Here is a 14,627-nt window from a genome sequence, read left to right as displayed (position 1 = left end):
TCATAACCTGAAAGAATGCCAGTGGACACCAGTTACTCAGAAATAATTGGCTGCCATGCACAGAATCGTTATTTATGGTAATTAAGAGCTCATACTGTAGGTATGAACACATGTGTCTGACCACATTCTAAAGCAACTTAATGATATGGTAGGTGCAGTCAGTATAATCCTACAGTAAATGAGTTAAAGCAAGGTATTTCTCCTGTTATTAAAGTTCATCCCAGAAGTGTAGATGATACAATATGCATGTCCATATGCAGGATAACCATGAAGAATTACACTAGAAGTGGAATTCCATGAGCAAAACAATAGCCTGTAAATAATGAGCAAAGTGAAATTTGCCCACCTAAAATGCTGAATTAGAAATGTTTCTCTTCTTTGCTTTGAAGTTATTATATGGGAAACTCAGCTCTCACATAAAGTTTTCCTTATAACTCTGTTGGAAGTCACCTGTGTATCTTGCTATCCCAGGGAAAGATGCTTATCATATAATGAAGCTACATGCAGATGGTCAAATAATTCTTCATATTTTTCAGAAAAAGAAACAATTATCAGGCTAATAAATCATGCCTTGACTAATTTTCTCTCTAGGATATGATCAAGTGGACTCTGGACTGTGAACACTTTTTGGCTGAGCTAGATACCTCAGTAAGGCTGCTTATCCCCCTTGAAGAAAAATGCCACCTGGGATCATATTCCTTCGTTCATTTTCAAAGTACCTACATATTGCTCATTCATTTACCTTCTGTGCACTGATGTATTCAAAGTGTAACATTGTGGAGAAGAAAAGAGAATTTCTGGGCTTTCTTATGCCTGGGAAACATTTAAATACTAGAGAGCTAGTTCAGTCAAATAACAAGTTCAAGAAAGCTTTCTTTAAAAAAATAATTTAATGTATTTATTTATCTTTGCCTGTTCACAATTAAACCATGCCTTAACTAAGTAGAGACAGAGGAAATAGCATTCAATCCCATGTGCTGGAACAATTTAAATGGACGCTGGCTAGAATAGAATACTTGTCTGGACTGGGTTATGTAATAGGACATCGTTCTTCTAAGAGCTGAGCTCTTGGGCACAGGGGGATTATCTGAGGCAGTCCATAGCTCTCTACCTGTGATCCAGAGGATGATAGGTCGATCAGATTCAGTGACATTATGGGGAGAAGATCCGGTGGCTGTGATAATATTCCTGGCAGTATCCTTTGAAGATTAGGATGGGAATGGCAGCAGCAGTCAAATGAAAGCCTGGCAAGATTAAAATTGATGACCGAATTACACATTACACTGAAGCTCATACATTACACTCAATAAAAGGATACAATAGGAAGGCCAGTTTCTGCTCATTCCTAATTGTAGCTCTTTTTTTTCCATCTGTTCCTATTCCTGTACCTTAATTCATTCTAACAGAGAAATAAACAGCTTTCTATAGTATTTAGGAGTCAATTTCTGGCCTTTTGGAAGAACAGAATATACTACAAATACGAGATAACAGATTTTTACTAATATTGATAGGAAGGCTACAAGGTCATAAGAAATAGGAGCATACAAATGGATCAGTACAATACATGGTTCCTGATCTATAAGGTTCAAATAATATGGATACATGGAGAGCTAAAGGACTTAAGAATTTAACTCATTAGCTAAAGATGCAATACATATAGGAGCAATCCTATTTTTTCCCAAGTCTAAAGCTGAAAACACTGGCGGTAGACAATGTCCTTATAAGCTGCAGTCCATAAGGTTATACACAAGAGTACTTGCTGTGAGGGCAGCTGTTGTAGCAGGGACAAGAGGTAAGTCATGAAAACTGGAGTTGAGGAGCACTGGAGACCCAACACATCATTGATTGACAGGGTCTCCCACTGGCCTGGAACTTTTCAAGTAGTCTGGGCTGTCTCTGCCTCCTATGCACTGAGATTACAAGAGCAAGCTCCATGCTAAGGTTTCTTGTTTGATGCACTGTGCTTTGTGGAGATTGAACTCGGTCCATGTGTTTGAAAGTCAAGCCCTTTACCTACTGAGCCATATCACCAGCACCTTGTGATTCTCTTCTTCATTTCCTCATTTCTTTTATCTACGCTGTGGGCTTTTTTCTAAAGCTATTAAATGTGGCCATCCATTCCCCTGTACCCTCAAGCCTGCATCTATTGTGTACATTATTGCCAAACAACCTCACGCATTCTGCTTGGAAAGCCTCTTTGGCCTCGATGCTATGGCAATCTCCTATCCCAAGCCTTCCCTGGGTGATTGGCCACAAGATGCTCAATCTCTTTCTAGGCTACTATAGTTTCTCATGAACAACATTATAACATCATTTTCCACAAACGGTTGAGAGTTCCTTTTACATTCCTACTGCTCTAAATAGATGAGAACTGTGTAAAGGTGGGACTCTCTTCCTATAGCACATAACAGGTAGTCAGTTCTTAATAACATTAAATATTTCTGGACTAAAATCTCAATTTCAGAAAATTTAAGAAATGAGTGAATATTTAAAGGATGAGTTATGTTGGCTCTGGATTAATTTAATTGGCTGAACTCTCAAAGAACTAGGGATACAGGGAAGAAAATAACATTGCATTTTCAAGTATGGATTCTGTCTAGAATGGTTAAGAAATAAAAGCAGCAAATCAGCACTGGAGTGGAGATGGGCTAAAATGGTCTGTTACATCACAGAAAAAAAATCATGAAACTCAAGAATGAAAGTGACCTTAAGAAGCATTCAGACAAACTTCCAGGTAGAATGGAAATAAACCTTCCCAAGGCCCCACACGTGGTTACTGGCTGAATACTAAAATCCAAGTCTGGAAACTTCTACCCTTCAGCTTCCCCCATACTCTCTGCTGTGACAACTTCATTTCCAGTGCTTATGCATTCAATATGGAATGCAGAAAATGTGCTTCTCTTCTCTATCCCTCTCACCGAATAATTTTTAGCAGCTTCTCTGATTACTTTCTGTTGCCCTGCTGTGCTCTGCTGTGCTCACCCTTGTAGAGGACATCTGGTCACATAGCAAAGAAAATTATGCAGTACTTAAAAAAAACCAACAACATCCCCTCAGTCAATCAGCCAACAAGTTATTTATTGAGCAGTTTCTGATGCGACCAACACAAGACTAATACGATAGAGCTGATTGCTTTAAAACACAATTCATCAATTAAACAACACTTTGCATGATTTTGACTTGGCATGACACAAAAGACAATATTTTTCAAGGTCACTGTGAACTCAGGAGTGGGAAAGCTGACTTGGTAATTAATTTTCCATGGAATAATGCATTTTGGCTGAGTCTCAGTGTTAGCTCTCAGGCTACCAGATAGGAAGAATCTAGGATTAACTTTGGCCCTGAGCTGGTCAACCATTTTGCCCATCTGGTCTTCAAGTTTTATGGCTGAGACTGAATAGCCACAAAGAAATAGTCATGAGCAGGATATCTTTTTAATATAAGTTTTGAATGCTCCATTAAATTTTGTGTTATGCACCAATAGTATGGTGGTACTGAAAATATCCATTGGGTATTTGTGACACTTTATTGATACTTTACCATCTAAAAACCCTACCTTCTGTGCCTCAAGCTTCAGTTGAGCTATAAACACATGGATTAATGCTTTTTGAAAGAGAAAATTTCTGTAATTGGTCTATGAAGTCTCTCCTCTTTGCACATTTGGACATGGGATCCAATTGGCTGGGGTGTGGAGGTGAGGACAGAATCACATCACAGGCCCTAGGTGACTCTAAGGTCTGAGTAGTTCTTGTATCATGCTGGCACATAGCTTCTAGTGAGTTTTCAGAATGACATATGGATACTGTTTAGGAATAAAGAAGACTTTATTCCTAAATAAATAGCACTACCTGGCATCACAGGACAGCCAGTTCAACTTGTAGCACTTTTACTTGAAACAGGTAAACAGTAAATTTTTTATTGTAACTAGACTGAAACATTACATGGACATATTTATTTATATTAAGACTAGGGTCAGATAGATGGCTCAATAGTTAAAGATGTTTGCTGCCAAACCTGCCGAGCTGAGTTTGATCCCTGGAACACAAATACTAGGAGAAAAGCAATGCGTTCAAGTTGTTTTCAGATCTCCACACATGCAATATAGCATGCATGTGCTCCACACAAATATACACAATTTTTAAAAATAATGTTAAAATTAGAAAATATATTTACCTGAAATTAGGATTTTTCTCCCCTGGGTGTCCTGTGTTTCTCTGTGCTAAATCTGTCAATCTGATATTAGGACTACATGTAGATAACATTCAGGACAAGAAGACATTTAAAGTATTACCTATGTAACCTTCCATGAGTTCTATTTTGCTATTCTAATTAGGCATAACTGATCTGATAGTATTTAGCAGGGTTAGACTCTTGGCTAGTACTTGGGCAAGAAAAAGTTGAGTTTTGGGACTACATAATGATTTTCAGGTCTAATTTAGAGTTAGGATACAGAAATTTGAAAACTGACTTTCTCACTGTGAGTTTCAATAGTGGGCATGTTACTTTACCTTCCTGTATCCACACTTGTTTACCTGTAGAATGGGACGATGGAATCTAACTTAGTCACTATAAAAGTTAATCAACTCTACAGACACTGGTATGCCATTAAAAACTTTATTGGCTATTTTTTATAATACATACATTTCTAGATACATTTTTGCATATTTTTTTAAAAAAAATGTACCCAGTTTTCTAACACTATAGCAAACACCTAAAATAATTTGCTTTCCACAGGAATTGATTCACTTCTGTTCACATGTTAGGATGGTCTAGTGCAGAAGTAGTTGGCCCTAATGCTTTCTGCTTTTGAGTCCGTGATAATGCTACATTATCATGGAAAGAAGATGTCTGGAAGGGGCCAGGAGAACACAAAGAGAAACAGACAGACACCAGGGCCTTCTCAGTAGGCCCCTCCTCAGGAAAGTTCCACCCCTTCCTAAGAAAACAGACCTAGGTAGAGGGGGCAAGCCTATAGCATGTGACCCTTTGGAGAATTTCTAGATTTAAAGCAGATCACACTGCTTATATGTGGCATTAAGTTCAAGCCATGTATTTGGATCCATTTCATAAATGGATTTAATCACATGCTCCCGAGGATTAACTTATTTAATCAAGCATACAGAAGTGCTCTATCCACTTAGCTGCATGGTCCTGTTCATCAAACATGGGTGCTGTTCATCAATCAGGATTAGTCAGAGTCTACTGGACTGTCATACTAGAAGAATAGAGGTGTAAATGATTTGGGGGAAAGCTGGAACTTTTAAAACTAATTCCATGTATAAATAAAAAATTCATAAAGACAAGTTCCTTCCTGAAGTGCAAGTATAGTCTGCTCCCATTCACTAAGGCTCTTCTAAAAGACCAGGAATCTCCTGAAATGGCCATGAAGAATATATAATGATTAGGATATGAACATAGGGTCTGAATAAAAGAAAATATGAGCTAAAGTATCCACATGCTTTTAATGAGAAAAATGGAGCAAAATTTTGCTGAGTAGCTAGACTTTTAACATTTGTAGATAATGTCACAGTCTGATTTAATATAATCATGCCATTAAATTAGGACATATAAATATAATTTAGAATTCTGTCTTTGGTCTATGAAAGAAGAATCGTTCTACTTGATCTTTTTTGCTTTTAATAATCCAGACCACGAGGTTTGTTTCATTTTCAATTTTAATATAAACGAATAATAATTTCATTTACATATAAATTAAATTATATTCTTTTACCATTCAATTGCCACTTGAAAATGAGAAGGAAAAGTTAATACATTCCAAAAGCCTTGGAAATCAGATTTTGAGGAAGACATGCCTGGAAGTAAGGCCCCTTGACCAATGCTGTCTGCTGTAGGCTGTAGGATGCCTGCCAGGTGTTGGCAATTTCTGGCCTCAGCACTCTGATTTTGTGAAGGCAGCTCTAGGTCCAATACACACCTTACCAACCTTGCTGTTTGCTCAGGACCTCAGCATCCTGTGAGAGGTATGTACAAGTCAGGAAAGTCATTGGTGATTCCCTGAGATGACTCTAGTTTTCCAACCCCATCCCTGAGACTGAGAAGCTACCCATTTAAAAGGGAGAAGTCAGAGACAAGTGTACCCAAAGATAGGTATATCATAATGTAGAAAGGCTTGTTTAGTGTTTGCCTGTTGCCTTGGCAAGGCAGCACTTTTGACCCTTCTCTGTTCTCGGTCCGTTATCCTCTTCTGAACAGCAAAGTCCTACAGCATTTTATTTTCCACTCAAATGAGCTGATGTGGTTTTTCTGAAGAAGTATCCAGGTGTTTCAACAGAGTCCTTGGGGTGGGGGTGAAAGGTGGGGGAAGGGCTGGAGAAAGAACATAAGAATAGCATATATACATAGTTTCATTGCACACCTAAGTAAGAAATTTGACCTATTTTAGGGTGCCAGAAAAGACACAGATGAGTACTTAATGAATTCCACTGCTTTTTGTAAGTGATACAGTCCAGAATGGACTGAGAAGTTTTAAACAAGCTTTTGTGGCTTGTAGCTGGTTGAAGAAAGCAACTTAATATTCAGTTTTGTCAAGGTTCATAGTTAGTGAAGATGGTCCCTTATCTGTGGATACTCACTGAGACATCTTGAGAATGCTCGAAATAGTTTCATAAGGACAATAATTGAAAGTAGGTGACAAACATTGCAGGCAGGTCATCCAGAGGAAAAAAAATGTTGTGAATCAAGCAGAAGATTAAACAAGCAATAGCTTATGTAGATGTCCTTAATAAAACATTATAGGAGGTGGTCATCTGAACCCCATGCATCTAAAATTATATTTTTAATTTTTCTAGAACAATGCTATATTGGACCAAATGGTACACTAAATCTTCAAAAACATCATAAAACGCCAGGCGTTGGCCTTTAATCCCAGCACTGGGGAGGCAGAGGAAGGCGGATCTCTGTGAGTTCGAGGCCAGCCTGGTCCCCAGAGCAAGTGCCAGGATAGGCTCCAAAGCTACACAGAGAAACCCTGTCTTGAAAAAAAAATCATAAAACATCCAAATTATTTTGCATTTTCAATCAAATCCTTGACCTGTGAGTGTCATTTGTGTCACTAAGATGGTGGGTTGTGACCTTCATTTCTATACCCTGGCTATTTGAAAAGATGGCATTTGGACCGTTTTCACTTTCTTAACAGTTACAAAACTTCCCTTTTGGCTCATGTTTTTCCAGGTTCATGGGGCAGAGTTTCTAATAGATGACAAAATTTATAGGTCTACTTGTAAGGCCCTGACAAGTGAAGAGACTATGCCTTAATGTATAATCAGGAACAGTTATTTATGGACTAGGAACAGAAGTGAGAGAAACATCATATAACAGATTTACCGTGTGAAGGAAAGTTTTGGCAATCCCAATTAAAGTACCAGTGGAAATTGTGACCCTGAATTAGAAATGTGAAATTAGTGAAATAGCAGGAGAGAGAGAGAACAAATGAACTAAGATTTTCTGTGTTATATATTAAAACACAGAAGGAAAACTGAGCAAAATGTGTAATACTGACCCAGGATTACACAGAACAAGGACAGTGTGTGTTTTAGCCTAATTTCTGTTGCTGCGATAAATACCATGACTTAAAGGCAACTTATAGGAAGAAAAGTTCATTTTGGCTTCCAACTCCAGGTCATGGTCCATCACCGAGAAAAGTGAAGGCAGAAACTTAAGTCACGCATGCATGCTATTCCACCAGGCAATCCTGTCAGCCAACGTGTTCTACAGACAAGAAGGGCAGCAGGAACCATGCAGAATGCTGCTTTCTAACTGGCTCAATTGAAGGCTCGTACTTAGGTAGCTTTCCTAGACAGCCCAATATCTCTGGCCCAGGAAAGGGTTGCACTCACAGTGGCATGGGACCTCTTACAGTATCCAGCCAATGCCCTGAATGACATGCTCACAGACCACTCTAAGATGAGCAATTTTTCAGCTGAGGCTATCTCTCAGATGACTTTTGGCTAAGTGATGTTGACAGTCAAACCTGACTAGGACAGTATTGAAAGCTAAATCTGGTTTGCTAAAGACAGAAAACACTACAGGTCATTAATACTTGGCACTAGGATAATTAATTATATTTCAGGGAAAAACAATTCTAAAACTTTTGGTATACAACAAAATAAAAGCCAAATATAAATTGTATTTGAAAGGGGCAAAAATGAATGGGGAAGTTCTCACTGTGTATAAAGTTTTTTTTTTAAACAATGTAGATTTTTCTTTCTAAATGTCTATTAAAATGTTGCCATACAACTCTTGAATAGGTAGGATCAACAGAGAAAAATGGCAATCTTGCCAAAGCAATCTACAGATTCAATGCAATCCCCATCAAAATACCAGCACAATTCTTCACAGACATTGAAAGAACAATACTCAACTTTATATGGAAAAACAAAAAGCCCAGGCTAGCCAAAACAACCCTGTAAAATAAAGGAACTTCCAGAGGCATCACCATCCCTGACTTCAAGCTCTGTTATAGAGCTATAGTCCTGAAAACAACATGGTATTGGCACAAAAAGAGACAGGCAGACCAATGGAATTGAACTGAAAACTCTGATATGAACCCAAACATCTACAAACACCTGATTTTTTACAAAGAATCTAAAATTATACAATGGAAAAAAGAAAGCATCTTCAACAAATGGTGCAGGCATAACTGGATGCTGGCATGTAGAAGATTGCAGACAGGTCCATATCTATCGCCATGCACAAACTTAAGTCCAAATGGATCAAAAACCTCAACATAAAACCAGCCACACTGAACCTCTTAGAAGAGAAAGTTGGAGGTACCCTCAAATGAATTGGTTCAGGAGACTGCTTCCTGAACATAACACCAGTAGCACAGACACTGAGATTGACAATTAATAAATGGGACCTCCTGAAACTAACCTTCTGTAAGGCAAAGGACAGTTAACAAGACAAAACAACAGCCCACAGAATGGGGAAAGATCTTCACAGCTGACAGAAGGCTGATTTCCAAAATATACAAAGAACTCAAGAAACCAGTTACCAAAACACCAAACAATCCAATTAAAAAGTGGGGTACAGAACTAAACAGAATTTTCACAGAGGAATCTAAAGTGGCTGAAAGACACTTGAGAAAGTGCTCAACATCCTTAGCCATCAGTGAAATGCAAATCAAAACAACTCTAAGATACCATCTTGCACATGTCAGAATGGCTAAAATTAAAAACACCAATGACAGTTTATGCTGCAGAGAATATAGAGAAAGGGGAACACTCCTTACTGCTGGTGGAAGTGAAAACTTGTACAGCCACTTTGGAAATCAGTATGGTATTTCCTCAGGAAAATGGGAATCAGTCTACTTCAAGATCCAGCAATTCCACTCTTAGACATATACCCAAAGGATGCACATTCATACAACAAGGACATCTCTCAACTATGTTCATAGCAGCATTATTTGTAATAGCCAGAATGTGGAAGCAACCTAGATGCCCCTCAACTGAAGAATGGATGGAGAAAATGTACATTTACACAATGGAGTATTACTCAGCAGGGGAAAAAAAACAAAAAACCAATGGATTCTTAAATTTCACAGGCAAATAGATGGAACTAAAAGAAACCATCCTAAGTGAGGTAACCCAGTCACAAAAAGGCAAACATGATATGTACTCACTCATATATGGATATTAGACATAGAGCAAAGGATTGCTAGCCTACTACCCACACCTCCAGGGAAGCTAGGAAACAAGGAGGACATACATTCCCACCCCCACCCCCCAGACCGGAAAGAGGCAAGATCTCCTGAGCTAATTGGAGCATGGGGGAGGGGAGAGGGAGTTAAGAGAAAGAGAAGGGGAGAAGGGGATAGGAAGACATGGGGAGCAGGAAGATTGAGTTAGGGGAAGAATAGAGGAGATCGAGAAGGAGATACCATAAGAGAGGGAGCCATTATAGGTTTAAAGAAAAATCTGGCACTAGGGAAATGTCCAGAGATCTACAAGGATTACCCCAACTAAGATCCTAAGCAGTAGTGGAGAGTCTATCTTAAATTCCCTTCCCAGATAATGAGATTGATGACTACCTTAATTTCCATGCTAAAGCCTTCATCTAGTAGCTGATGGAAGCAGAAGCAGACACCCACAGCTAAGCACTGAGCCGAATTCCTGAAATCCAGTTGTAGAGAGGGAGAAGTGATGAGTAAAGGGGTCAAGACCAGGTTGGAGAAACCCACAGAAACACCTGACCTAAACAAGGGGGAGCTTGTGGACCCCAGCCTGACAGCTCAGAAACTAGCACAGGACAGTACTAGGTCCCATGAATGTGGGTATCAGTTAGTAGACCTGGGCAGTCTACGGGATCTCTGGTAGTGGAACAGCATTTATCCCTAATGTAGGAATGGACTTTGGGAGCCCATTCCCCATAGAGGGATACTCTATCAGCCTAGACACATGGGGAGGGCCTAGGCCCTACACCAAATGATATGAAAGACTTTGATGATCCTCAATGAAAAGCCTCACCCCTTCTATGGAGCAGAAGAGGGATGGGATGGGGGCCGGAGGGGGCCATGGGAGGATGGGAGAGAGAGGGGACTGGGATTGATATATAAAATAAAATTGTTTCTAATTTAAATAAAAAAATGGTGCCATAAGTCAAATGACAAAGTAATAGAAATGTTGATTTTTCATGAGTGGTTAATGACCTCAGTACATAAAAAGACTGTGTAAGTTATCAAGGAAACAAATGTAATTTTCCACAAAGGTATATACCATCTACCAATCCTATCTGTTCAATATTCTTTTCTCTCAATCAAGTCAACTGTTTGGCTCATTATAAACACTCAATATAAATCAGTCAAATGAATTATTGAATTAAAAGGACTGAGGTGAAAATCCCACTAGGAAAAAAAAAACTAATTTCAAGGCTCGATTACAGAAGAAGAAAGATATTAATTTATAAATATATATAGGAATCTCTAACCTCACTAGTAATCAAAGATAAAAAGTTAGAATGCAATAAAACAATACTGTCTGCTTTTCAAATTAGAGCTGAGATTACTAATGCACAGTGTTTAAAGAGAATGATAGAATAGATAGTAATATGTTAGATGCTTTCTAGGGCTTACATATGTCCGTCAATAAGAATACAGCATGAGTCTTGATTAAGCTGCATCCTTTAATATAATTATCAGTGCCATTCAAGTACATTTGTGACTGAAATTACACATTATTTTGTTACTGTTTTAATGAAAACAACTTGTTATAACTGGAATATAGAATTACTAAATTAATTGTGGACATGCATAGTGTGAAATGACATTTGGCCACTACCATTGAGCTGTAGAGACACTTTAGTGAGTGAGGCAAGTAAAGAATAAGGAGAGCTTATGAGGAAACAGCAAATTAGAGGGATTCTGTGATTCTAGGCTGTTTTCATAGGTGTGAGGTCAGGTAATTCTACTGATGATTTTATTCTATTCTGTGAACAGGAGATCCAGGGGGTGAAGAAGCAATACATGCAGTCTTGTTCTAATTGCTTGCAAAATGTGGATAGTATGTTCCAAAGAGAAAGGTTGTTGGGTAACTCATCAAAACCATGAAGTGGCTTTTCCCTGTGAGGCTAGATCATCTAGGATAGTTTAGCTTTTTAATGTTTTGATGTATTTAAAAAATCTTATGTTACCTCTCTAGTCAAAAACAAAAGTGTGTTCTAAACAAACACATGCAAAAACCAGGTTTTCCTAATTAGTTTGGAGGCTGGGGACAGATTTTTCAGAGTCCTGGAGGGAAGAAGGAAGAAGGGAGAGCTGAGAGACAGAGATCTTTTTCCACAGAGAAAGGAGGGGGAGGGGAGCCAGAATGGAACCAGCCTCCCTGGAGTCCTGCTGGAAGAAAGTTGGCTTGTTGGGAACAGGTGCAGCTGGGTGGAAAGACACCTAGTAGGTGCCAAAGCCTCCAGGCTTTTCTTATACTTCTCATACTCCTGTGAGACACACAAACCAGACATATACAAAAAGGAGATTTTGAAACCATGCAAAGACAGTCTTTTCCCAGTAGCCTAGTGTCACTTGGCAGCTGGAATTTTACAGGTGTAGTAGATGAAACATCTCTGTGCTGAAATCGTGGAACACGGAACAGGTATCTATGAAAAAAGACCCGGAGGGCTGGAGAAGTTGTTAGTCAATAAAGAGCTTGCCACACGATCTGGAGTACCAGAGTTCAATCTCTGGACCCTGTGCAAAGGGAAAAGGATAGAATCAACTTCACAGTCATCCCCTGACATCCACACATGAATGCATTCACACACCACACACACATCCTACACCCACACTGAAAATAATAAACAAAATAGCAATACTGTTTAAAAATAAGGTAGCAAGTGATTGAACTGAGATTGACACCTGATATGAGCTCTGGCCTATGCACACATATACACAGGCACGTGCATGCATGTGTGTACAAGTGTGTACAAGGATGGTGAGGGTGAAGGTGAGGGCAAGGGCAAGGGAGATGATTTTGACTGATTCAGATCCAGAGGGTAGAAAGCCATGCAAACACCAAGACAGAAGCATAGTAATGCTGCCTCAACCTAAAAAACACTGCCACACTGGTAGCTGGAAGGGTGAGCAAGGACTTTTCTCTCTGAGCCTTGAGAGGGAGCATGGCCCTATCAACACTGTGACTGCCTGCGCTGTGACAGAATAGGTTGATTTAAAGGTCCTGAGTTGTGATTATTATCTTGATAGGCCTAGGAAACTGCTCTGCCTGGGTGGGATGCTGTGCCTGAGCCAAGTCCAGAGAAACAAGGGTCTTTTCCATTCCTCTCATTGGCAGATGCCATCCTCACCACAATCCTCCCATGGGACGGCTCTGGTGAGGACCCCTGTTCTTCCATCTTCTCCCGGTGTTTCTACCAATTGTTTATACTGTCTTTATAAGTTGTAAGTCAAACACTCCCCAGTACCTTTGGCCAGCTCACCAAAAAAGAGGGTAATGCTTGAATGATTTTGAAAGCTATTCACTAGAGGGTATTAAACCAGCCACTAGTTACTGAGAATGACCTCATTTTTCAAACCTTAAGAAACACCTGCTCTCCTGTGAATTTTGGATGTGTGTTTCTACATGGCCCCTGGTAAAATAGAGTACAGAACCTTGACAGAGAGTTGTTTCACTAGGCTATAAAATGCAAGTTTGAGGTCATTGGGCCTCTTCTGAAGGTCCCTAAAACATACAGCTGATCTGGGGGAAAGCCTAGCTTCCATTGCAATGGAGATGACTCCCCATGCAGCTCATAATAATTTAGAGAGAAGGGCAACAGTGGAGCTTTCCACTCCTCTGAGATGTTGACTCTTCACAGAAAGAATCCCAGATGACACCTGATGCATGCATTGAATGATTCGATTAAAAGAAAAGTAGATTTTAGAAAGTCTGCAAGTCCATGTTTAAGGCTGATCACCTTAACAATATTATTGGCAAACATAGTGTGTTCCGTTCCAGGGAACCACATGCACCTGTAGTTTTGCAGTTGTGGTGACCAGTGCCGACTGGATTCTGCTGCCGGTGGCTTATTTTCAGCTCTGCTGTAATCTTAAACAGACAACAGTGGAGCAACTATGGCTGTTTTAGTTATTAGACATATTGGTTGACATCACTCTACAGCCTGCTAGGAACACTGACTGCTGTATGCTGTGCAAGTACAGCAAGAATGCCTTCAAAACTAAAGCCAGAAACACCAGCAGTGCCCAGGCAACAAGATATATGCATTGCAAGTTAATGTGATAGGCCTCTGGGTTTGTTTAATTGTACAGGCTGATTTACCCTAAGGAAATGAAGGGAATTGTCTGAGGTAAATGTAGCTCTTGGAGTCAGTAATCCTGCTTCTCCTCTGCTATCCTTGCATTCTTACAACAGATCCTTCTAATAATGATGTAATTTGCTTGGCTCCCACTGGATTTTATCTCCCTACAAGACACACTAATTTTGCTGATGGGAGTGGAATGTATTTTCCTCTGATTATAATTATCTTCTACCAGCAACAGAAATGGACATTTAGCCTGTCCAGAGACATCAATAGTCTGCTTGATTTCAGGTTGTTGTATGTAGAGGAGGCATTGGTATAAACTCATGGCTCAGCGTATACAAAACTGTATTGTTAATACATTCAGGCCAAGGTTATGAGATGAGAAAATGGGAGAGAAGATTATGTATAGAATTATTCTCTGAATATGATCATATAGAGCATGTTGGCAAGACCAGAGGTGAAGTTTCCATAGGATTGTCCCAGACAAGTGTAATTTGTTCCCATAATCATATCAAGTGAGAATATGTTAAGTGGAATAATTGCCCCTAACCAGGCCAATAGCCTAATGACCAGCACACGTGAATCTGTTAGATTATATCTAAATAGTACATTGTAAATGCAAAGCAAAAAAAAAAAAAAAAAAACCTCTTGAGATAGTAAAATTATCCTGGATTATCTGGGTGGAACTAAAGTAATTAATAAGTAACAATAAGTAATTAAAAGTAATTATAAGAGTCCTGAGAAGTAGATAGAAAGAAGAAGAGTTTGTGTGTGGGAAATGCTGTGTGAGAAAGATCTGACTAGAATGTTATCTTCGAGATGGCTGGTGTCACAACCAAGGACTGTGGGAACCCTCTGGAAGC

This window comes from Cricetulus griseus, chromosome 2 (assembly GCF_003668045.3).
Source record: "Cricetulus griseus strain 17A/GY chromosome 2, alternate assembly CriGri-PICRH-1.0, whole genome shotgun sequence".
Classification (NCBI taxonomy): domain Eukaryota; kingdom Metazoa; phylum Chordata; class Mammalia; order Rodentia; family Cricetidae; genus Cricetulus; species Cricetulus griseus.
This window is presented reverse-complemented; position numbering follows the sequence as displayed.